Source organism: Schistocerca nitens, chromosome 2, assembly GCF_023898315.1.
Source record: "Schistocerca nitens isolate TAMUIC-IGC-003100 chromosome 2, iqSchNite1.1, whole genome shotgun sequence".
NCBI lineage: Eukaryota > Metazoa > Arthropoda > Insecta > Orthoptera > Acrididae > Schistocerca > Schistocerca nitens.
In genome coordinates this window covers 408589579-408616312 of record NC_064615.1, presented here as the reverse complement: position 1 = coordinate 408616312, position 26734 = coordinate 408589579, and the positions used below count along the sequence as shown (strand labels likewise).

At 44.4% G+C, this 26734-nt stretch overlaps 1 protein-coding gene and 1 pseudogene across 1 annotated transcript in view; both read right to left on the bottom strand.

Annotated features, from left to right (window-relative positions):
- Positions 1–26734, bottom strand: part of LOC126235055 (uncharacterized) — a 671255-nt gene that overhangs the window by 290112 nt on the left and 354409 nt on the right. The gene's annotated exons all lie outside the window — the stretch shown is intronic.
- Positions 1254–1371, bottom strand: LOC126238450 (5S ribosomal RNA; annotated as a pseudogene).

Sequence of the window (26734 nt, the reverse complement as noted above, 5' to 3'; positions counted from 1 at the left end):
GTATGCGTTTGAGCATTTCCTTACGTCAAGGACGGTCGCTGGTTTTGGGCCCCCAGCTGTGCACGCTCTCGACGTTATTTGTCGTTATGCTTCTCGAAAGTCGCCGTGGCACAATGTGCACAATTTACTTGTCGCCGCTTTAATTATTAGAGTAATGTGGCGCAGTGTTTGACACACACTGCCGTATTCTGGAATTGAAACCCCTGACTGGTCGCACACTCTTAGGTTTCCGTGTTTCCGAAATCCTCCAAGGCGAATGCCCTTATAGTTCATTTGAAAAGGACACTGACCAATTATTTTCTCCGTCCTGGTCCATTCCGTGCTTGCGCTTTTTGATAGACTGTTAAACAGTAATTTCCCTTCCATTTAGTTTTGTTCCCAAATGGGTTGAACAAGACGTAAACATATTTTCTACTGACGGCTTCTGAGCTACACACTTTCACCACCTTTTCATGCGTCTCCAGTGTCATTTGTTGCGATTTGCAGGAAAGCCTAATGCCTATACGTTGCTTCTGTCGTACGAGTTTTCGCCACATTAACTTGGCGCAGCAGACTAATCTGTTTCAGTTGATTGTGTTACACGCTATTCAGTCCATCTGGACATTGTCCTTCCGTGTGCCTGGGTGTATCAACGTTAAAATACTTCACTATTTAGACCTCCGATTCTTCTCCGAAACTTCTAGGCGGGAATAGGACGCATATCAAATAAATCGTGCAATCTTCAACAGTGCTCAAAGTACCCACCGCGATTAGTAATTATGCACCTGTTTTAACTTTTATGCAGAAATGTATTCACAAGCGGAGGCTTCGAGTAGCGAACACAAGCACGTAATGTTGGATTGGTGCATACGTTCGCAGCGTTTTTGTTCTGGATGTTAGTATTTCGGTTGCTATGGGTTTAATTATATATTGTCATTTTTTATTTGTAGTTCACCGTTATTATTTGAGTTTACATATTGTCATTTTGTCGTCTGGAGATAATGAGTGAAGCTGTGGACGTTAGAAAACGGAGTGCCAGGTGGAGAAACTGAAGTAAACTACTAAACTCCCCCCGAACAGGCCTTGAAGGCCCAACGGTACTGACCGGCCGCCGTGTCATCCTCAGCTCATAGGCGTCATTGAATGCGGATATGGAGGGGCATGTGGTCAGCACACCGCTCTCCCGGCCGTATGTCAGTTTACGAGACGGAAGCCGCTACTTCTCAATCAAGTAGTTCTTCAGTTTGCCTCACAAGGGCTGAGTGCACCCCGCTTGCCAACAGCGCTCGGCAGACCGGATGGTCTCCCATCCAAGTGCTAGCTCAGCCCGACAGCGCTTAACTTCGGTGATCTGACGGGAACCGGTGTTACCACTGCGGCAAGGCCGTTGGCTGGAGAAACTGAAACATTTCCGATATATTCTTGTGTTTGAGTTCTACAGAGGGGTGATAGCAGCGGAGGGAACCAGAATGTGCCGTTTATGAGGATAACGCCTTTGGGCAGAGCATGGCAAGAAAATGGTTTTCTCATTTTAATGAGGATCGTTCTGACATTACTGACTCTTCAGATTCAGGAAAACCTTCGGGGTATGATGAAGATCGTTTAAATGCATTAATCCACAGTGATCCACATCAGTAAGCTCGAGAAGTGACGAATGTGATGACCGGTGACCATTCCACCGTCGTGCGGCATTTCCATGTAATGGAGAATGTTCAAAAATCGGGTGTCTGGGCATCGCATGCTTTAAGCCAAAATCAGAAAAATCAGCAGGTGGTCATATGTACGTCTCAGCTTGTTCGTCGTAAAAGCAGCACCTCCCCGTACAAAGACATGCGCGGATCCACAACAGATAATGTTACTTGTGTGCATCTGGCGGCAAAGCGAGAGTGTGGTGCAGTACGAATTGTTTCTCCGAGGTGGAAACATCACTGCTGACATTTATTGTCAACAACTGAAACGTCTTGCAGAGACAGTCCGAGAACAACGACCAGCATGACTGCGTGAAGTGATGCTACTCCACGATAACGCCCGCCCGTATTTTGCTGACTGATAGAAAACGTTGTACAGGAGTTGGGTCGACAGCCATTTCGCACCCGCCTTATTCACCCGCTCTTTATCGAACAACCTTCAAAGAACTTCCTTTCGGGATGGAAATGCACCCGGCCCGGTCGTGGATCTGAATCGGTCCGTAAGCCGTACTGGGATATTTGGTAGAGCGTGGCCCGGAAATCCCAGCGAGGCAACAAGTGTTGTCACACACAATTAAACATCTCGGAGGAGAAACAGTGTTGCCGGATTCAGGTCACAGAAAATCGAGACCTCTCGATTACTGGTTTACAAAGTCTTTTTGCACTAGGACAGGGGCGGCTCATGGTTTCCGTACTGCGGAACGCTGCGAAACTAACCGTGACCTCGGGCTACGCTACGGATCAGTCTGTCAATACAACCAATATATCAAGGGGGAGGGGGCGGGTGGCAATATGACACACTAGGCAGATGTTTACATACTGTATCTCACTACCGTTTCGTAATGAACTACTACATAGCATCAAAAGCTATCTACAAGATAAAATCTATAGATATTATCTTCCAACCGAGCGGTTCTAGGCGCTTCAGTCCGAAGCCACGCGGCTGCTACAGTCGCAGGTTAGAATCCTGACTCGGGCATGGATGTGTGTGATGTCCTTAGGTTAGTTAGGTCTACGTAGTTCTAAGTCTAGGGGACTGATGACCTCAGATGTTTAAGTCCCATAGTGCTCAGAGCCATTTGACCTATTTGATGAAAACGCACTCCGAGCATGGCTACATGAGTTCTTAGCCTCAAAAAGGAGAATATACAATTGATGACTGAAGTCTGTTATATTTGTGTTCATTAAATTATGGAAAAAATGTTAGGAAGATATGCACCAACGTAATTTTTTACACGATAAGCCGAATGGAGGGCGGCCCAATTAACTCTCATAGGCCGTCAACACTCCCGAATAGCTGAGTGAAAGTAGCCTCCCTTCGTTAAGACGAAGGCGGTAAGAAAGTTGTTTACGGAAGACGCCGCCAGCTATTTAGGAGCCCGTCGAAAGCAGTGATGTAATTTGGCTCGGTTAATTAATCTGGAACACGGCCGCGGAGAGCGGCGGCAGATAATCTTAACCGGCGGCCCAGATTCAGAACGATAGCGCGTCTTAACAGGCGCTAACGGACGCAATTAGTAAACACAATTAGGCGTCCCGCGGCGCCGCGGGTCAGGCTGCAGTCGCCCCCCTCGGTCCGGCGTGCGCCGCACGCAACCTGCGTGAAACGAGGAATTTCCGGCCCGCCGCCCATCTACATTCTGCTCCCCTACAGTCTAGGGTCGCACGCCAATCACTGAGGGGGGGCCGGGGCCAGGCGGCACAGCCGTTGACCAGGTGTGTCGTCTCTGAGAATAGGGAGAATAGAGAAAGGAAACATGGTAACTGGAGAGAAAATTGCTGCTGAAGAAAGGTTACGAGTAAATGAAATTTCTGCCGACACGAAGCTCATTTCAGTGATACTTACAAGGGAACCTCCCCATTGCACCCCCCTCAGATTTAGTTGTAAGTTGGCACAGTGGATAGGCCTTGAAAAACTGAACACAGATCAATCGAGAAAACAGGAAGAAGTTGTGTGGAACTATGAAAAAAATAAGCAAAATATACAAACTGAGTAGTCCATGCGCAAGATAGGCAACATCAAGGATAGTGTGAGCCTAGGAGCGCCGTGGTTCCGTGATTAGCGGGAGCAGCTGCGGTATGAGAGGTCCTTGGTTCAAGTCTTCCCTCGTGTGAAAACTTCAATTTTTTATATAATCAACTTCGCTCTCAAAAATTCCAGGACATGTTCAGATTTGCTTGGACATATGCAGGATTTGACGGTTTACACACGGAAAAATTTGAAAACGTTAAAAACATACAGGGTGTTTCAAAAATGACCGGTATATTTGAAACGGCAATACAAACTAAACGAGCAGCGATAGAAATACACCGTTTGTTGCAATATGCTTGGGACAACAGTACATTTTCAGGCAGACAAACTTTCGAAATTACAGTAGTTACAATTTTCAACAACAGATGGCGCTGCGGTCTGGGAAACTCTATAGTACGATATTTTCCACATATCCACCATGCGTAGCAATAATATGGCGTAGTCTCTGAATGAAATTACCCGAAACCTTTGACAACGTGTCTGGCGGAATGGCTTCACATGCGGATGAGATGTACTGCTTCAGCTGTTCAATTGTTTCTGGATTCTGGCGGTACACCTGGTCTTTCAAGTGTCCCCACAGAAAGAAGTCACAGGGGTTCATGTCTGGCGAATAGGGAGGCCAATCCACGCCGCCTCCTGTATGTTTCGGATAGCCCAAAGCAATCACACGATCATCGAAATATTCATTCAGGAAATTAAAGACGTCGGCCGTGCGATGTGGCCGGGCACCATCTTGCATAAACTACGAGGTGTTCGCAGTGTCGTCTAAGGCAGTTTGTACCGCCACAAATTCACGAAGAATGTCCAGATAGCGTGATGCAGTAATCGTTTCGGATCTGAAAAATGGGCCAATGATTCCTTTGGAAGAAATGGCAGCCCAGACCAGTACTTTTTGAGGATGCAGGGACGATGGGACCGCAACATGGGGCTTTTCGGTTCCCCATATGCGCCAGTTCTGTTTATTGACGAAGCCGTCCAGGTAAAAATAAGCTTCGTCAGTAAACCAAATGCTGCCCACATGCATATCGCCGTCATCAATCCTGTGCACTATATCGTTAGCGAATGTCTCTCGTGCAGCAATGGTAGCGGCGCTGAGGGGTTGCCGCGTTTGAATTTTGTATGGATAGAGGTGTAAACTCTGGCGCATGAGACGATACGTGGACGTTGACGTCATTTGGACCGCAGCTGCAACACGGCGAACGGAAACCAGAGGCCGCTGTTGGATCACCTGCTGCACTAGCTGCGCGTTGCCCTCTGTGGTTGCCGTACGCGGTCGCCCTACCTTTCCAGCACGTTCATCCGTCACGTTCCCAGTCCGTTGAAATTTTTCAAACAGATCCTTTATTGTATCGCTTTTCGGTCCTTTGGTTACATTAAACCTCCGTTGAAAACTTCTTCTTGTTGCAACAACACTGTGTTCTAGGCGGTGGAATTCCAACACCAGAACAATCCTCTGTTCTACGGAATAAACCATGTTGTCCACAGCACACTTGCACGTTGTGAACAGCACACGCTTACAGCAGAAAGACGACGTACAGAATGGCGCACCCACAGACTGCGTTGTCGTCTATATCTTTCACATCACTTGCAGCGCCATCTGTTGTTGAAAATTGTAACTACTGTAATTTCGAAAGTTTGTCCGCCGGAAAATGTACTGTTGTCCCAAGCATATTGCAACAAACGGTGTATTTCTATCGCTGCTCGTTTAGTTTTTATTGCCGTTTCAAATATACCGGTCATTTTTGAAACACCCTGTATGTTTTGACAGAGCACAGCGAAAACTGTGCGACTGTGAAACTGTTGCATTCATTTGTTGCAGTTTATGTGACAAACTCTTATGTTTTCATTACTTTTTTGGGAGTGATTATCACATCCACAAGAAAATCTAAATCGGGCAAGGTAGAAGAATCTTTTTACCATTCGCCAAGTTTGCAAGATAGGTGGCTCGACAACATATTCCTGTCATGTGACGCACATGCAGTCACCAGTGTCGTATAGAATATATCAGACGTGTTTTCCTGTGGAGGAATCGGTTGACCTATGACCTTGCGATCAAATGTTTTCGGTTCCCATTGGAGAGGCACGTCCTTTCGTCTACTAATCGCACGGTTTTGCGGTGCAGTCGCAAAACACAGACACTAAACTTATTACAGTGAACAGAGACGTCAATGAACGAACGGACAGATCATAACTTTGCGAAAATAAAGATAATAAACTTTTCACTCGAGGGAAGACTTGAACCAAGGACCTCTCGTTCCGCAGCTGCTCACGCTAACCACGGGACCACGGCGCTCCTGGGCTTACACTATTCTTGATGTTGCGTATCTTGCACATGGACTACTCAGTTTGTATATTTTGCTTATTTTTTCGTAGTTCCACACAACTTCTTCCTGTTTTCTCGACTGATCTGTGTTCAGTTTTTCAAGGCCTATCCACTTATAACTAAACCTGAGGAGGGTGCGATGGGGAGGTTCCCCTGTTAGTGTTGTGACGTCAGTAAACACCAGCATGACCAGTGTCATTAAAGCCTGTCATAACTCCCGTGCAATAGTGTCTCTAGTTAATGAAACAACAGTAAAGAAACAATTTTTTTATTTCAATAAAATCTTCTCGGTTTAAAAGTTGCGTTATTCAAAAAAAAAAAAAAAACAAAAACAAAAACAAAAACAAAAAAAAAAAACAAAAAAAAAACCTCGGGATTTCGATACCTCTCTGCGCCTTCGTCACCTTGGGTTAAAACTAAAATCATTCCGTTGATGTAAGTGCGACAGCAGCGTGTGGAACCTTCCAGAGAGAGCATCAATACTTTACACATCCTCCTTACAGACCCGGTGTATCCCCAAGTGATTTCCATATTCATGGAGCTCTGAAGAAAGACATTCGTGGCCTTCGATCAGCTTCGGGCAAAGATGTGCACGGCTGGGTACAATCATAGATGGTAGAAAATCGCAAACATTTTTCCATGAAGTCATTTATCCTCGTGTCTCACAGTGGAATAAATGAATGATCAGTTATGGGGATTACTTTAGAAATAATAAACAGTTTACTTCCTTTTTTCATCTGTTCCTTTTAATTTCACTGTCGTCACTGTCGCTTATACATTAACATTATTTAAATTTTACGAACTTGCATCACAGTATTGTAGATAAAGATATCTTGTAATAGCCGGCCGGTGTGGCCGAGCGGTTCTAGGCGTTTCAGTCTGGAACCGCGCGCACGCTACTGTCACAGGTTCGAATCCTGCCTCGGGCATGGATGTGTGTGATGTCCTTAGGTTAGTTAGGTTTAAGTAGTTCTAAGTTATAGGGGACTGATGACCTCAGAAGTTAAGTCCCATAGTGCTCAGAGCCATTTGAACCATTTATCTTGTAATAAACACATCATTCGTTCGCATACCCTCGCACCAAACGCCACTGACTACTAAGCGAAGCCGGCCGTGGTGGTCTCGCGGTTCTAGGCGCGCAGTCCGGAACCGTGCGACTGCTACGGTCGCAGGTTCGAATCCTGCCTCGGGCATGGATGTGTGTGATGTCCTTAGGTTAGTTAGGTTTAAGTAGTTCTAAGTTCTAGGGGACTGATAACCACAGCAGTTGAGTCCCATAGTGCTCAGAGCCATTTGAACCATTTTACTAAGCGAAACAACGAATATCCCGATTTAAAATAAATAAATAATAAAATAAAAATATAAAAACAGTTACAAGGAAATGTAGCTCACTTCACGGAGTACCTAGCGAATGGCACAGGAGAGTAGCTATCACATTTCCATCCTCGCAGTAGACAAAATATTACATTTGCAAATGGCATCGCAATCCTTCTCCACCTTCTGCCACCTCTCCAACCTCACGCAAAAGCACAATTCATTATCAGGAGGAAGAAGCCAAAGTAGGGTGTGGATTCCGGAATGCGGTTAAGAAAAAATAGATCGTTAAAAAATTCTTGCTTCAAAATCTCGGTTGATGCTAGAGTAAATAGTAAGAACCATATACCAAACTTACATGCCCCTCCGCGTACTGCCTCTTGCCGAACGCCGTGTTTCGATGTCTTAAACCATTCACGAAATAGAAGTAGCGTTGCGTCTTACGTGACTAATCTCGTGTAATATATCTTGAGGCAGTGTAAGCCAAGGGACTTTATTCTCCCTGTGGCGCTTTTCCTACATACCCTGTGCAATGTGAGTAAACGACGTTACATAAGACACTGGATGTGTAATCGCTCCTGATGACGATAATACCTTCTAATTAATTGTAGATTTTAACAGATTACAGTTTTTTTCCAAAGAATTGAGTTTCATGACTCTAAATCGAATCTTTTATTTGATAACCTCTACCCTTATTTTATTAGCCCTCAGAGGATTTCATTTGAGCACAGCAGCAGAGTCCCGAAGTTTCACAGCACGAGTAATATACAAGATTCTAATGTGAAAAGAGTAATATTAATAACTCGCGCAAAAATTCCAACTTTTCACCATACGTTTTACTCTGCATAATTATGCATTTCTCTGCAAAACTTTCCACTGCCAGCTTACGACTTTTGTGATTACAGTTACGCCGTTGACCTAGTACGAAACATTCGTCGTTTCTGCGACTCGCTGGTCATTTTCCACAAAGCCGTGCAATTCCTCAAACGCTTCCCTGAATTCTCAACAGACTTGGACGCGACGACCGCCCTGGCCCCTGTCACGAGGAAAAGCTTCGCTGTGATAACGCCCGACAAGCTTCCTTGTCACTGTTACCTAAATTTCGAAACGCCGTTACTCCACGACCGACAGGACGATTTTACTTTTTCCTCGTTAGCATTCTTGCGTAAAGTATTGGCACTGCGCTGTTTTCTAATTGATCGTTAGTTGCTCCCAGAACGCGTCTGGGTTCCCGGGTTCGATTCCCGGCGGGTCAGGGATTTTCTCTGCCTCGTGATGACTGGGTGTTGTGTGATGTCCTTAGGTTAGTTAGGTTTAAGTAGTGCTAAGTTCTAGGGCACTGATGACCATAGATGTTAAGTCCCATAGTGCTCAGAGCCATTTTTTTTTTGCTCCCAGAACTGTTTTATTAATTTAAATAATCAAAAGTCATTAGCATAAGTACCTACTCTCTATACACAAAAGAATCTCAGATATTTGATTTTAACCTGGCAAAGAGTCTGCTTTTACTGTACAGGATACGAGTTGACGGTTTTGCTCTATATACTGATTAATAGTCTGAAACGGTTTTTGTGTGTAACCTGGCCAAAACCTTGTTCTTTTCTTTAAGTGGAACGTTTCGTCGTTTAGGATGGGAAACTGACAGACAGTGCACCAAGAAATGAATTTCTTCTAACAGCGGTAACTGGTAATTTCTCCGGAGAAAAAATTCTAGAGGTCGAGAAAAACTTGATTTACAGACGGAATATTAAACGCCTTCAGTACATCCACATAAAGATAGACACGTAAGTACTGTTCTTGGTAAAATCTTGCAACAGTAAAACAATATACACTGGTTTCCTTGAAATACGGAACACTCTCGCAAGAACTACAACGGATGGAAGAAAACAGCGAGAAACGCATGCTTGAATATAAATGCAGATGCTAGCCAAATCCGCAGGTTGCGATGCTGAATTTCATCCAAACGGCGCCTGTACAATGTCCTGATAACTTACAAAGTGTCAGTCGTGGTCTCAAGAGTTCAAAAATGGCTCTGAGCACTATGGGACTCAACTGCTGAGGTCATTAGTCCCCTAGAACTTAGAACTAGTTAAACCTAACTAACCTAAGGACATCACAAACATCCATGCCCGAGGCAGGATTCGAACCTGCGACCGTAGCGGTCGTGCGGTTCCAGACTGTAGCGCCTTTAACCGCTCGGCCACTCCGGCCGGCCGGTCTCAAGAGTGTTTGTTCTGTGTAGTTGTGAGTGCATTAAGTCGGAGGTAAGTAAGTTCAAAAGTGTGCATCTTGTTGGTGCACGTATTGTGGGAGTTTCCATAACCAAGGTAGCCGAAGTGTTTGGTGTTTCAAGAGGCACCGTCTCGAAGGTTTTTACCTCACACAGGGAAAACGGAAAAACATCATCCGCTAAGTCACAACGCAGACGAAAGCGTTTATTGACTGATCGTGACCGAACATCACTGAAGAGGACTCTGACACACACACACACACACACACACACACACACACACACACACACACAAAGAGGACGACAGTTGCGGAAGTAACTGCAGACGAAACTGAATGTCGCACTCGCGAACTCTGTCAGCACCAAAACAGGAGCTACGAAAAACAGGGAATTGCAAGGCGAGCTGAAATTTCAAAACCATTCATCAGTGATGCAAATGCCCGTAACAGGAAAGCTTAGTACCGAAGGCATAAAAAGTAGACTATGGAGCAATGGAAGAAAGTCATTTGGTCGGATGAGCCCTGTTCCCCACTGTTGCCAACTTCTGGCCGAGTTTACGTCCCTAGAGTGAAACAAGGCGGAGATTCGATGATGATTTGGGCAGTCTTATCGTAGCATTCCACGGGTCCCGTAGTTACTCTGCAATGTTGCATTACTGCCAAGGACTAAGTGACCATTTTCGGTTATCAGGGCCATCCCGTGGTACAATGTTGTTCCACAATCGTGATGCTGTGTTTCATGACGAAAGGGCCCTGGTTACGTAGCTCACATCTTCCAGGACCGATTTTGTGGGCACGAGAATGCATTGTCGCATCTTCCCTGGTCACCAGGGGCACCAAACCACAATATTATTCAGCCTATGCAGTCTACTTTGGAGAGCAGGCTGCGCGATCGCTATCGGTATCCATGATCGTTATCTGAACTTGCAACTGTTTTGCTGGAAGGATGGCGTAAGATTCCCTTTAATATCACACAAGAGTAGTATTTATTCATTCCGAGACGACTGGGAGCTGTTAAATGCCAACTGGTTTCCTAAAGTTTATGAGGCGTTGTAATGTGCTGTGTTTCTGGTGTTCCCACATTTCTGTCCACAGCCTGTACAACGGTGCTAGTCTCTCGGCCCTGAGTAGCAGCCGCTGATACTGTGAGGGACAGGGGAAAATACTTTATTTGATAAGTCGTGGATCTGAATCGGTCCGTAAGCCGTACTCGGATATTTGGTAGAGCGTGGCGCGGAAATCCCAGCGAGGCAACAAGTGTTGTCACACACGATTAAACATCTCGGGGGAGAAACCGTGTTTCCGGATTCAGTCCACAGAAAATCGAGACCTATCGATTATAGGTTTACAAAATCATTTGGACTACGACAGGCGCGGCTCGTGATTTCCGTACTGTGGAAAGCTGTGAAACTTATCCATCGGAACTAACCGTGACCTCGGGCTACGCTACGGATCAGTCTGCCAGTACAACCAATATTTCAGGGGGGAGAAGGCGGGTGGCAATATGACTCTCTAGGCAGATGTTTACATACTGTATCTCACTTCCGTTTCGTAATGAGCTACTACATAGCATCAAAGGCTAACTACAAGATAAAATCTATAGGTAGCTTATATTATCCTCCAAAGTCACATTCCCCAACAGTTTATCATAACAGTTCATAGTAAAAGACGCGTTTTGGAGAGATCTTTATTGTCGTGTATGTTAGCTTCGCTGCATGCTTCATATTCCTGGCATTTTCCTTTGTAAACTTCAGACGTTTAATGTTTTGTGCGCTCACACCGCGCCGTTTATGAGTTCGTTCGACGAAACAGCGATGTTGCCATGACGTCAAGCATCTATTGCTGTGATTGGCTCACATGAGCAACCCGAGCAGCCACACCACTTAGATCCATTTTGTACGTTGCTCTGTTGAAATTGCGTGTATACCCTCGCCTGTTTTTGTTCTTGATTCCTGTTTACATCGGGTCCGAGCGCACCAACTTCCTAACCGCATGTTCCAACGTTTCACCTGATAAACTGCACACTGAGTTCATACTGTGTTGTTTTCGAACTCGTGGTATGCTGCTGTTATTCGCAAGAAAGCAAATGTGCGTTACCCGCAGTCAGCAAGTAAGAAACTAAAGAAACAGGATATATTTTGCTTACGGGTTATACTTCGCGCGCTTTTTGCTCAAATCATTCGTGAAATTCTCACCAGCTGGTGATAGTTATGCTACCATAGTATAGCACACTCTGGCGGGACATTTGCAAACTTATTCCAAAGGTAGATAGCAAACCCAATGGCAGAAAAAAACTGTCTATAACTCTAACAAAACGTCGATAATGACACATCAAAGAATAACAGAAATACAGAGAGACAGGGATTCGATGCCGAAGTTTCACCAGCTCTGTTCATTCCCTTTTGATGTAAGCAGTGGAGCGTGAGAACTGCGTCCAGGTCGGTATGACAGCATTAGGCTGTAACACCAGAGCCTTCGGGACGCGCATAGGAGCTGTATTCGGAGGAAGCAACGTACCCAAACCGCTGCTACATAGAGCTAAGCCGCATTTCAAGGCGCACCCTAAAGACTGACTAGTACCCGTTCGAAAAACATCGCTTGGTATCACGTATCAACATATCAACAGTTATAAAAACTTAGACCAGTACTACATAAATCAGTTTGGGAAACATGCGAAATGCGTTCTGATGATTTAAATTCTGTAATACGTTACTGAGAAATTTGTTTTAATACATGCTTACGGGCGGCTCCGCCTCAGAGCCTTTAATTAAGAGCCGCGCCCGGACTAGGAACTAAAACTGAGACAAAAAACACGTTACATCTTCAATCATTAGACAAGTATTTACTGATATTATGAATAAAATTTGGTAGACTGGCACAACTGTACTCAAAAGTACTGTTCTGTTTATAAAAAAATACCAACTTTAGGTTGACAACAATAAATTTTCGACGCGCTTCAGCATAAGGCAACAAGGTATTTAATATTAATAATCATCTTATGACTCGCATAATCAGTAGTTGAGCCGTGCGTGCTGGGTAATTTTTCACGCCGCCTAACAGCCTTTTCGCGGTCACCTTGACTGAACTCACGCAGGATAAAACTATCGCTACAGAAATGACTATGTGCGCACGAGCTGCAAGAAAACCGGTTTTTGGCGGACTGAGCCGCGAAGTCAGTCAGATATTCTGGAGCTTTTACAGTTATAAAATCGTGGAATCGGCGGCCTTTGGTAACCAAGAGGGGTAATGCGTAACAGATTGGAGAAATGATAAGAGTTCTAAAGATCTATGCCGTCTATCGTTCTGTATTGTAATTAAGTAAGAATAATATTTCGAAAAAAAAACTTTTCATTGGTGTTCTTGACATCTGTGACTCATTAGATCGTCTACAGAAAACTTTTAATACAATAACTATGGAGAAACGGACGCAAAATTAAAAATTGTATGAAGAAGGATATGTCGCAAAATTTTGCAGTGAGTGACTGAAGTGAGCGAGAAGAAGAAATTGGGAACTCCGCAGACATTCAAACTGCACTTCGTGCTGCAAATACTGAAGGAAATAGGAAGCAGTTTGCAGTGAATGGAGAAAGTAAGGGCTAAAAGAGGTAGAAGATGAGGTTTGCACAGAGACTCCAACCACATCAACTGTCATAAATACGAAGGGAAAGAAGAATTAGAAGTAAAAATTTTGCAGTGAGGGGAATAAGCCAAGAACAAGAAGCAGTGGAAGATATTGACGATTCTGCACAGTCTCCATCCAAAAACTTCATGACCAAATCACGCATAAAACCCGTCAGCTCAAGTTGGGACCATATGAAGAAGCCAAGCTGGAAACTAAAAGAAGTGAGTGAGTCTAATGGTCCGCATTTACTAGATTTCCTTTCAAATATAATAAAATACCCACTGGATTCTTTTTAAAAAGTTTTTCTTTGAGGAAAGAAGCTTTATTGTTTCTCACACAAATTTATATGCTGCACAGAAATATAATCATAATTTGAGTGTTTCCTATGATGAGTTATGCACTGTCCTGCGAATACTGATTCTCTCATGTTATCATAAGTTGCCAAATAAAACAATGTATTGGTAGGAGGAATCTGATTGCAAAGTAGTTTTATTTTCTGACTCTATGAAGACGGGTTTTACATAGTAAGGCCACTGTTCAACTTTCTCAATGCCGCTTTCAAGCAAGTTTCCTCTGACAATGCAGTGCGTATTGATGAGAGTATTAGCACGGGGCTAAACACTTTATCAAAGGGAAGCCAACTACATTTTGTTTCAAGCTATGGATTTTGGCAAACCCTTATGGTAACATTATATATGAAGAACCTTATTGTGGCACACATACGGAAATACGTAAAACTGATCTTGGTCAGGGTGGGGATGTAGTGACTGGTTTGGAAATATACCTGCGATCCCGTGCCTTATACGCTGAAAAATGCCCAAAGCGTTAAGCGCCTATTGATAAGCTGTTCGGCAGACTTTTCCAGCGTCTGCGGGACACAGGTACGCTCGCACCTCGGAAGACTGACAGTGGAAGGCCCGCACAGTCCACACGCCTGACATGGAGGAACGTGTGCTACGTTCAGTGGAAGAAATCCCTGGGGCCAGTGTGCGACCCTTAGCAGCAGCGGAAGACGTGTCTCACTTTCTTATCTGGCGGGGGTGGCGGGTATTTCATGAACAACTGCTGTACCAGTGTCATCTACAGCACGTTCAGGACCTAAGGCTACAGGATGGCAGACGGCGGATCTGTCAATGGCTGTTGCAGAAGTGTGTCGGAAATACACTCTTTACATCCAAGATTTTATTTAACGACGAGGCAGCGTTCACAAGAGATGGTGGTGTGAATTTCCATAACCTGCAAGTATGGGCAGATGCTAATCCCCAAGCAAATCAGGAAAGAAGGCACCAACACCGATTCTCAATCAACGTATGAGCAGGAGTACTTGGCGATTGATGAATAGCGCCATAAATAATATCACAAAGGTTAACTGGGGCTCATTATCTGGAGTTTCTCACTGACGTACTGCCTACCTTGCTGGATGTTGTGTCCCTGCAGGAACCAATGCAAATTTGATGCATGCATCATAGGTCACCAAAGCACTTTCGTCACATCTGACGCAGACATTTCATGATCGCTGGATTGGAAGGGGGGGGGTGTATATCTTGACCTGCTCGTTCCGCAGACCTCAATCATCTAGACTTCTGGTTAGGGGGACACTTGAAGGAATTGGTCCACGCCACATCAGTCAACGTTGTGCGGACATTTCTTCAATGCAGCAGGTATAACAATCGGGTATACTTCAAATGGTGCGTCATTCCTTTCACCGGAGGGCAGAGGTATGCGTTGTCATGAATGGACGCCACGATGAACACCTCCTGTAAACACGTGTTTTTGGACTTATTTTTCTTGTTTCGATGAGTACTACCATCTCTCAAAGTATTCGACACTTTTATTGAACACCCTGTGTAAATGACATGGTTGTTAACGTTGGAAGCAACGTGGGGCTGTTCTCGGATGAAGCTGTTGCCTAAAGAAGTCTCAACGGAAGAAGACTGTAGCGAATCGTAAAATGATCAGCAGAGGACTGAAGTTGGTGCAGGGGCTGGCAATTGACAGTTAACGTGAATAAAAATGTCATATTGTGGATAAATACGTTGAAGGAGCCATCAATGTTCAGTTAAACTAAGGGCGATGAATCACTGGAAATTGTAACCACCGTAAAATCCATCTACAGCGACCACATAAAGTGTAGGAACCACATTAACCAAGTTGCAGAAAAGCAGAAGCTAGAGTGGGACTCATTGGCAGAATATTGAAGAAAGAAGTGGCTTACAAACCAACAGTAAATTCGACTCTTAAGTATTGTTGATAAGCATGGGCTCCTACCAGGTTGGATAAACATAATCTTCGTCACAGGATCGTTTGGAAAGCACGATAGCTTTGCGTAGATACTCAACATACACTAGTGGCAGATGCTGCAAGACAGGCGTTGTGTATCAGGAAGAGCTTAACCGCTGAAGTTCCGAAAGAAAAGTCGCGCAACATATTACTTACTTCCAAATATGTCTCGTGAAATAATCAGGGCGAATGAAACAGTGAAGGGTGTTAGTGATAGTGAAGCCAGACGTGCTGTCTTTCACACAACCAAAGGTGGACTGCGGAATATAGATGTAGATTTGTTGCCACGGACCCATTCAAATTCTAAATTTACCCCCGTGCGCGCTGCGTCACGTCAACAGCACTTGAGACAGAGCAGAAGGGTGCAGAAGGCGGCCGTGCAGGTTTATCAGTGTGCAACACTCGAGCGGAGAGCGTTTGTGGGGGAATGCGAGGCGACACGGCCGCGGCGCGCTGTGGCGAGAGGGCGCTCCATTCACGAGAGCTTCCCTCCCCCTCCCCCTCCCAGCCCTGCGTGAGTCACGCGGCGGGCACGCCACCCAGCCAGCAGGTGCGTGCGCACATGTCTCTCACCAAACAAGTGGAGCTCAAGGCCGCCCCACTCTGCCTCTTGTTGTTGTGTAGTGTTCCTGGGGACAGCACCGTTGCGCAGACCGCTATTATACCACGACATCAGGATTACGGAAGTGCGTGCGCTCCGAAAAGGCATTTGATGAGGACCATTGATCTAGTTTTTAGGATCAAAATAACTGCAAATCTCAGTGATGATTTTTACTTATCTATCCACGAGACATCTTTTGGGAAATAATCCCCATTTGCAGCTCGTTGTTTTCGTCTTCTTCTTCTTCTTCTTCTTCTACAATCCCATTGGACCACTTAGTCAATCATTTTCTGGCCAACTTCTTCAATAGGTTTTCTTCACGAGTTATCCAGTATCTTTTAATTCGTTTTGATCTTTTTTGTGCTTGGTTTAAGTCCTACTTTTATGTTTTTCAGTTTCTTTAAATTTTCTGTTTTGTTTCTCTATAACTTATCTTGATAATCTTCTTTCTGATATCCTCACTGCGTAACAAAAAAAAAGCGATCCTTTTTTCAGTGTAGCATCTGTAATGGGCCCCAGATCGCTATACACCACTTCATTTGGCATTATCCACCATTTCCCATCTTTTTGGTATATACATTTTATTATTTTACGAAATATTTGCTGTGAGCTACTGCACTGTTCTGGAAATCTCGCGGTAGCGTAATCGTGCGAATATTTATCGTTGCTTATGCAACTTTTCGAATAGTTACTAGGGAACTAGTAAGTAACTTCACTTCCGAAATTTTTGGTGTCTGTCACGTAAAAACGCACGCATGTCGATCATCACTTTCCCAGTTACTTGCCAACAACATAAACATAAACGTTGTTATAAAAGCTGGATACGATTGATATTTCAAACAATAGGAAAACAGAATATTGATGAAAACTCGAAAGTGACTCAATGAAGTACTAGGGAAGCTTCGAAAATGTTTTAAATAGCGTGCGAGAAAAAATGCCGAGAAGAAAAAAGTAACCATGACGTTCTTTATATTGCTAAAAAATCTTATGCATGCTCTGTTGGTTATCTTAACAGTATATTTCTGTGTCTTGTTTGTTTGTTCATCAATGATTCACTTTATTGGCTTGTGTAAGTGTACTGTGCAAGTGACGATCGCGAGACACTTAAAATACCGCACGTAAACCTACATTCATGTTTCCCCTATTTGTACGGATAGAAAAGTTGGTATCGAAAATTTTTCACTACAGTTAAGTTTACAAGACGATACAAAAGCTTCCACACACCAAGCGCCACATTTATCCAATCATAAATCTTTGAATTTTGAATTAATTTCCGAAACCAGTAATTTCCAACGTAAATGTAAGTCCTGACCGGCAGTAATAATTATTCTGATGTATACCATCGTTTCAGTCGCAGGCTTCCGACAGCTAGTTGGTAACGGATGAAAGATATTGAAAACAGTAACTGTTTAGGAATGAAGATGTGGCTCTACAGGGATAATGCATCAACTGTAATTTACTTTTGCAGCGATTCCAGCTATCACAAGACGAAGTGTTACAGACATTTGAGAACTCGTCGACTATTACTTCATTACTAAATTGTGTATCAAAACGTATCAGACTCGTCGCTTCACTCATGTTCAATACGTTTCAGAAGCAGGGAACTTGTATTCTGCAAATCTGAAATCAAGAATCCACGAATGTGCCTTTTGTAGCACGGCAAGGAGCGTGATCTTGCGAAAGTGATCGCCAAGAGATTATTGAGCCTGTTCTCCGAGCGATTTCTCAACACTTCTATCCACGTGGGAAAACGTAGTCTACTATCTTGCTGAAAAATTTGATTGTTGCGAAGAAAGAAAGAGAATATCTGTGAGGAGGATGTGACCTTCAAGAATGAATTGGCCCAGGATGCCTTTCGCAAGATCAACGATGTTAGTGAATGCTCCGTAACACAGCCCCCACCGATCTGCATGCTTCCACCAATAGTTGAAAAGTGGCGTTCTGAAATTTCTCGCCGCAAACGACGACGCCCTACAACGCAGAAAACGCGAATCATCCTTGAAAGCTAGCCCAAGCCCCATAGGATGTAAGATTCACTGACCTGCTGTAGCAAGCACGAGCTTGGTCGCTGTTCCAATATAAAAGGCATCGCTTGATCTTCACACAGTGTCGCAATCGGTGTTCACCAAATCTGTCCATAGCAAACTGAGATTCACAGTTTTCGCGACAGTCTTTCACACTGGTGGCACTTACTTCTGCAGTAAGGATACATTTTTACCATGCCGCCGCATCCAATTTACAAACATATCACGCCCGAGATTCGACGTTATACCTGTTTTCGATCCTTTAATTCTAACCGCGGTGAGTGAAATGAGTAGTGGCAGTTTACGAGTCCCCTCGAGAAAAACGTCTTCTCCAGGGCAAATACCATGACACACTTCATAAGCGACGTACTGTGGGTACCAACACTCGTGAAACGGTCACAATAATGGGATCAACAGTAAATAAACCACACCAGCCCCTTGGAGCCGCACAAAGTTCTCCATGTTATACAGTGAAGTGAACAAGTGTTCAGACATCATGGAATTATTTCCATGGTTCAAAAATGGCTCTGAGCACTATGGGACTTAACTTCTGAGGTCATCAGTCCTCTAGAACTACTTAAACCTAACTAACCTAAGGACATCACACACACCCATGCCCGAGGCAGGATTCGAACCTGCGACCGTAGCGTATTTCCATGGTACTTGAGGCTGACGTGAAGGGCGAGAAACTGTAAGGCACGGCGGAGTTTACAATAAATACAATGACTAATTACGGACATTGGTCGTAAGTGCTACTCTTAGATGAAGAGAATTTGGAGGGCAATCTCAACCCTGTGAGAGAGTGACATATTTCCTGTCCAAGTATCTGTGCTAGCGACGTTGCCTATTTTAGTCGCCTCGGCCAGTTTCCGGCTGCAGGGAGGTGGTGTTCTTTTTTCGGCCTAAATAAAGTGGGCTGGTCTTTCCCTAATCCTCCTACATGGGTGTCGACTGGAGTCGACTAGGTGGATTTTAAGGGCGGGTAATTTCCCTATGAGGACGAGTAATTTCCATCATTCGTGGCAGAGAGATTTCTAAAAGTCCTGCCAAGAAGCAGCACCTTTCAGAAACGGTGTACGCGGCAGCAGAAAACAGCCAGTGAAAGTGCCAGCATTCCGCTCTTAATTCTGATTGGCTGAATTCGTTGAGTGGTTTGGAACTCGCAGAATCGGAGAGTTAGCCGGTAGGCCTCGTTGGGCGGAGGTGGTGTTTACGTAGTGTATTTCAGAAGTCGGGAGATGCGGCACCTTTTTTGATCAACCGCGTTATTTCTTGGGAGGTTCCGCAAGTGCATTCCCAGGCGCGGGAATAGATTTCGGGTTGAATTTTCCACTGTTCTACGTGTCGCCTTTAAGCGAGTGCGCAGCGGATCGGTAGACAGAGCCCTGACAGCAGATCGCCGAGTCAGTAGCTACGTCGACGGTAGAGTTCCAGTGCACACGAGGTTTAGTAAAAGCCAATCAATTATATCTGTTTCCATGAATATTTGAGAGTGATGCTCCTGTGTGGCTCTTTCCCTACTGACGCTGAAATTTATCCCTGTTCTGTTGTTGCGGTTTTATCGGCGGGAGTTGCTAGTAGCCTGTGAGGTTTGGTGTACTGAACTATTAGCGGTGAACGTGTTCCTGTCCAGTGATCGGATCTCTGAATGTTTCCTGCAAGTGGTTCTATAAGTACAAGGGGTTTAATTATTGACTTTGCAGTTGGGAGACGTTTAACCCTGTCTCGCGAGTCAAAGCGAGGCTGGCGATCCCTGTTTAGACGTACCCGATAGTGTAGCAGAGCAGAGATTTAATGCGAGTCCGCCAGTTACCGTTCCCAATCGAATCCGCTGAGCAGTACGTCCCATAATTTGTCTCGCGCGCTGCACGTCGCAAAGAGACTTCCGCGACACCAAGGGAGCTCTGAGAGACTGACAAAAGGGGTGTTTAAAGAGGGGAAAAAAAAGTTGCGGTACACATAGCAATGCAAGCATGACACAAATATAAGAGTCAGACTACCGCAATTATAGCCATCATCAGAGACGAAATTTCCATCATTCAGGGGTGTCGACGACTTCGTCAATTACGGTGTATCAATGCTTCTGTGGACTCCATTTTTTGACAGGACAAGGGGGAAGAATGACGTGAAAATAGATACCAGAATCTAACAGTGACCTCCTTTAAGCTTTCAGTTATTACGACTTATAACTGCTAAAGATAATAAAGTGGATTCTGCATCCCAGTGTCTCGAATCAAATATTCCGAAATCACAAATTATTTGCCTTTAACTCAACACAAATTTGAGTTTGGGAAGTAACAGCACGAGCGCCACTTGCGTAGTGGTAACGAACAGTCAAACACTTTGAAACTTCCTGGCAGATAACAACTGTAGGCAAGACCGAGGCACGAACTCGGGACCTTCACCTTTACGGGCAATTGCTTTACCAACTAAGTTACCCAAGCACGACTCACGACCTCTTCCCACAATTTTACTTCCGCCATTACCCTCGTCTCCTACATTCCCAACTTCACAGAAGTTCTCCTGCGAAAGACGTGGAATTAGCACTCCTGGAAGAGAGGATATTGCGGAGACATGGCTTAGCCACAGCCAGGGGGATTGTTTCCAAAATGAATTTTTCACTCTGCAGCGGACTGTCAGCTGATACGAAACTCCCTTTCTTCCAGAAGTGCTAGTCCCGCAAATTTCGTAGGAGAACTACTTTGAAGTTTGCAAGATAGGAGACGAGGCATTGACGGAAGTTAAATTGCGATGACGTGTCGTGAATCGTGCTTGGGTAGCTCAGTTGGCAGAGCACTTGTCCGCGAAGGCAAAGGTCCCGAGCTCGAGTCTGAGTCCGGCACACAGTTTTAATCTACCAGGAAGTACACTCTGCTGCAGAGTGAAAATTTCATCCTGAAGTCAGTCAGTTTGTTTCAAAATTAACAATACGTATTAGGGAATCAGTACCAAAAGTTAGTTTGTAATTCCACAACAGGCGAAATATTTCGTTATTTTAGAGTTCCTAACACCAGCAGCAATAAAAAATTCGGGCGAAAAATGACGCATAGTGTACAACGCACGAGCATGTATCTGGAATGCATACGTTAATTCAGTCAAGTTGCTACAGACATGAGCAAATGCAGGCTTCGAAAAGTGATTCACAAAGAACAAAAGGAAACTACGACGCTGAAACATGTTACCTGTGCAAACGACAATCTCTACAGCTTCGAAAGCCATTTACATTTATGGTACAATAGTGAATTATTAGGCGATAAGCGAGAAGAGCTATTGTGTAAAATTACATAAAGCAGAGCTATTTTAAGAATGCGAGTTTTCCAATAATGCTGTGACGCGGAGGTAACAAATAATAACAGCTATGAAATGCAATACTCTTTACAGTCCGCTTAGCTTACAACAGAGGCTATTACGCTTACAAATGCTGCCTGCCTTAGCAGTGGCCGTTAAAACTTTTGAGCTGCAGAGAGCTACGAGCAACAGAAATGTGTTCCAGGAATCAGTTTCTGATGCTTAACGCCCACAATACTTCACACGCTTCACATCGACAGACGTTGTGTAACACTTCTGCTGTAAGAATAGTTAGGTGCAAAATCCTAAAAGGTGCAGTTCACAGCACGCTACGCTATCGTTTCTCGAGTTAAAACTGAACATCACTACTTCAGTATTTCTTTAAATAACTTAACTACGTACTGGATTCTTCAACCATTTTAAAGCGATCTCCGGTTTCTATTCTGGCGCTGCGCAATTACAAAACGAAACTCATTTCTTAAGCAACTTAACACGACGTGTCATTGGCATATATCGCTCTATTAATAAGACGAAGTTCACGGTAAATGCCATTGTTCTAGATCAACACTTTGATTATCAGTTATCCCTTTTAAACACTTTCAATATTTGGACAAAGAATGGGAGGTAGGCAGTAGAGTATTTTAAGAAGCTTCCGCAACGTGTCAAAGTTGAGAATCTTTAAGGTCTAGATTTACACTGAGGTGACAAAAGTTATGGGATTCCTCCCATGCTGCCATGCTGCATGCTGCCTCTCGTCCATAAATGCGAAAGTGTTGCCGGTGCAGGATTTTGTGCACGAACTGACCTCTCGCTTATGTCCCGTAAATGTTACGTGGGATTCATATTGGGCAATCTGGGTGGCCCTTGAACCGTCTAGAATGTGCTCCAAACCAATTGCGAACAATTGTGGCACAATGACAAAATTCCATTGTGGTTTGGGAACATGAAATCCATGAATGGCTGCGTTTCCAAGTAGCCGAACATAACCATTTCCAGTTAATGATCGGTTCAACTGGACCAGACGACCCTGCCCATTCCATGTAAACAGTGTCCACACCATTATGAAGCCATTACCAGCTTGCACAGTACCTTGTTGACAACTTGGGTCCATGACGTCGTGTGATCTGCGCCACACGCTCTTATCAACTGAAATCGGGATCATCTAAGCAGTATACTGCTTTCCCGTCGTCCAGGGTCCAAACGATATTGTCACGAGACCATGAAAGACGCTGCAGGCGTCTTATTTTGTTAGAAATGACACTCGCGTCGGTCGCCTGCTGCCATACGCCATTAACTCCAAACTTCGCCGCTGTGTCCTAACGGATACGTCCATCGTACGTCCCACATTGATTTCTGCGGTTATTTCACGCAGTGTTGCATGTCTGTTAGCATTGCCAATTCTACGGAAATGCCGCTGCTCTTGGTCGTTAAGTGAAAGCCATCGGCCACTGAGAGGTCCGTGCTGTGATGTAATACCTGAAATTTGGTATTCTCGGCAAACTCTTGACACTGTCGATCTCGGAATATTTAATTTCCTGAAGGTTTCCGACATGGAATCTCCCATGTGTCCAGCTCCAACTACCATCCCACGTTCAAAGTCTGTTAATTCCCTCGTGCTGCCATAAGCACGTCGGAAACCTTCTCACGTGAATCTCCTGAGTACAAATGACAGCCCCACCAATGTACTGCCCTGTCATACCTTGTGTACGCTGCACTACAGCCATCTGTATATGTGGATGTCGCTATCCCACCACTTTTGTCACATCAGTGTATAATTACAAGGATAAAAGTTTAGCTAGTCGTGACGGGTGAAACGAGGATACTGCGTTTCTGAGACATCCCACCTCGTCACATTCAGGAAAACGACCTCCTATTCCAGCAGAGACCTTGCGGCAATTTTTCGGTGTGACGCTCAGCGCTTCCAGGAACACGGTCAATGCTCACTTGGTAAAGGTGAAGGACAACTCCAGTTCGACACCTTAAGGAAAAGCATTTTCCTCTTACGCCTCCTAGTTTGCGCTTTAAGCGTTCTCACTATTTGACACACACGCACAAGAATGTCTACATTTTTCAGCGTTCGCACGGCTAACAGAAATTACGACGTGTCTAATTCTACGAAGCTCTGACGCGAACATGGAACAAAGTCGGAGCAAGCAGCTCTCGTAAGATCGTACGTGACATCATTGACTAATGTTCTTTGTAACAAGAAAAAGAGTCGCTTATTTATAAAGCCATCACACATAGCGGGAGACTTAATTTTGTGACAGCATCCCGCTAGGACAACTGGCACTGACTAAGGCAGTACCTGCTTGGCATTTGAATGTACACTGGGGCTTGATACCGATAACGAAACGTGGTTTTGCGTATCGCATACATTTTGAGTCAGCGTTTCGACTACTCCGCTTACCTGTAACACACACAGCGCTACTTAAAACATTTCTTTTTGCCTTTTCACATCATCCAATACCCACGCCCGGGTTCCCGGGTTCGATTCCCGGCGGGGTTAGGGATTTTCTCTGCCTCGTGATGACTGGGTGTTGTGTGATGTCCTTAGGTTAGTTAGGTTTAAGTAGTTCTAAGTTCTAGGGGACTGATGACCATAGATGTTAAGTCCCATAGTGCTCAGAGCCATTTGAACCATCATCCAATAATTGACAATTCGTTCTTCAAGTTATAGTTCATTATAAGCTAATCCACACTGTGCGGCCACACTCAAGCCAGACTGCTGATGTAATATTGCATATGGAAATGTATCTGGTCTGAAGAGAACAGGTGTTAGCACACTGCTTTTGATCGACGGGGTGCCCATCAGTGCATGAATGAAATCATAAACTACTTCTCAGAGTTATCTACTATGGAACCATTCTACAACTCCCTCATCAATCGGTACTGAGAATGTTACGCTCCGATGTATTTACCACAATATGTTTCGGAACTAATTAAACCATTAACAACCGCTATAAAACTAGCAAACACAAATCAATACATGGCAATGCTACAGATACTGACAACCATGTAAATCTGCCATTAGGCAGCGTCAAACGTCAGACGGCACCAACAGCACAGTAACTCTGCGGCACGTAATATTACAGGAAATGTAGATAGCATTATTATATGGTTGCCGCCCGCCACCGTAACTGCGTCGTCAGCGCGGCTGCCTGCCATGCGGAGGACCCTGGTTCGATTTCCCGTACTATCAGGCATTTTTCCTCAGTGGGAGGACTGGAACTAGGTGCACTCAGCCTCGTGGTGCCAAACTGAGGAGCTACTTGACCGAGTAGTACCAGCTCCAGATTACGAAGACTGACAACGACCGCGAGAGAGGTATGCTGACCCCTTGCTCCCCCATACCGTATCCAAAAGCCTAATATAAGTTATTTGCGAAATTTATTTGTTATCATTCCTTATGGAATTACTTACCTTATTAATCCCCCTATTTCCGCCAATTTCGATACGGAGAAAAGTACGCATTAAAAAACTGCGCAATGAATGGGCGAGTAGAAGTCATACAAATGTCAAAAGTTCAAATGTGTGTGGAATCTTATGGGACTTGACTGCTAAGGTCATCAGTTCCTAAGCTTACACACTACTTAATCTAAATTATCCTAAGGACAAACACGCACACCCATGCCCGAGGGAGGACTCGAACCTCCGCTGGGACCAGCCGCACAGTCCACGACTGTAGCGCCTGAGACCGATCGGCTAATCCCGCGCGGCATACAAATGTCCCCAGCTCCATAGCCAGGTACCTTCGTCGCTGGGCCATCACCTCCGTTGAGTGGTGTTCACATTAAAAGTACACACGCAGCAGTTGTAAAAGATTCTTTTCTGGTTGTCTCGGACAAAGCACGTTTTCGAGCCCTGTACATGACGACGAAGATTCTCAAAAAAAGGGATTGGGGGGGGGGGGGGATGCTTGGGGTTGTGAGCAATAATATCTTCAAGCCCATTTGGTGGTACAAGGCGACCTGCCAAGAATGAGTCACAGGTCTGCCACTTGGAAGGCGGCTAACGCACGGTTGGCAGTAGCGCTCGATTCGCGCATAATTTGTTCGAATCCTGGTGTTTGAAGACATTTTCACTGCTGTTATTTGGCTGGAAAGGGAGGAAAGCTGCTGATGAAAAGTTCCTGATCACTAGACTTTGTACCAATGTATAAAATTTATCTGCAAACCGCAGTATCTCACGGACTGACGGCATTGGTGATGAACTTCAAGCTTCGCGGTTGCTATTTGCGAGGAGTACGCTATGTACCGCTACCGTATTCCAATCTCCACACTGACTTTCATCACCAAAGACAACAACACAAACACAACAATTTATTCTGCAGTCACTCATTACTTACCCTATGGTAACTCATCACATTAACGTATACTAAAACAATTACGTTTAAATTACAACAACTTCTCTTCGCTAGGGAAAATCGCTCAACTGAAATCATTTTCGATTTTAGCGGTTAGAATCTTAACAGATATGTCCACCAAAGATGCTATATGGGAATCACATTTACTTGGTAAATCATACTAATAATCGTACATAAACAAAACTCTAGTCAGTAGTTTATCAAACATTTTGACTGTGAATAACGTTTGTAGCACACTATGCGTTCGTGTTCTAAAACGAATGCCACCTAACAGACCGAATTCTTGACCGGGTACAAATAAAAATGCAGGAAACAGAAACGGTTTTCGCTGTAAAAATGTAATGTCCAGTCTGTGAAACTTACAATATTCACAAGATATTCTGCTACCAAGACATGAAGAAATCAAAACTTTTTCATTTTCCTCCGTTTAAGTGAACGATATATACGACTACTTGGGCAGTGCCACTGTCTTGCAACAGAAAGCTAAAAACAAAGCGTACTGCTTTTAGCCAAAAAGTACATAAAGAGTAGAGTTGCCAACAAACTTTTAATAAGACGGGCCGGCTTCCTGTAAATGCTTGATGACAACTAGCAACAAGCCTTCCACACGTTACCCAGATTGTTTCGACCACTCAACAGAAGTTTCGCTAGGAAGCCCCTATATTTCCTCCAGCAGTCCCGATCTCTCCCCATGCGATTTCCATATCTTTGGAGGCCTGAAAAAAAGACATCCGTGACCGTCAATTTGCTTCGGAAGAAGAGGTGCACGCCTCGCTACAGTTATAGTTCCGTAGGCAACCTTAATCTTTTTTGCATGAAACATCGACCATCCTGTCTTACAGTGGGATGTCTGTGTTTACAGTTGTGGCACATACTTTTAAAATAATAAACAGTTTACTTTTTTCCATGCGTCTCCTTTTTATTTGGCAATCCCTTATAGGTTATCTACATGATCACCATATAGATAATCTCACCCCATCCTATTAATCCA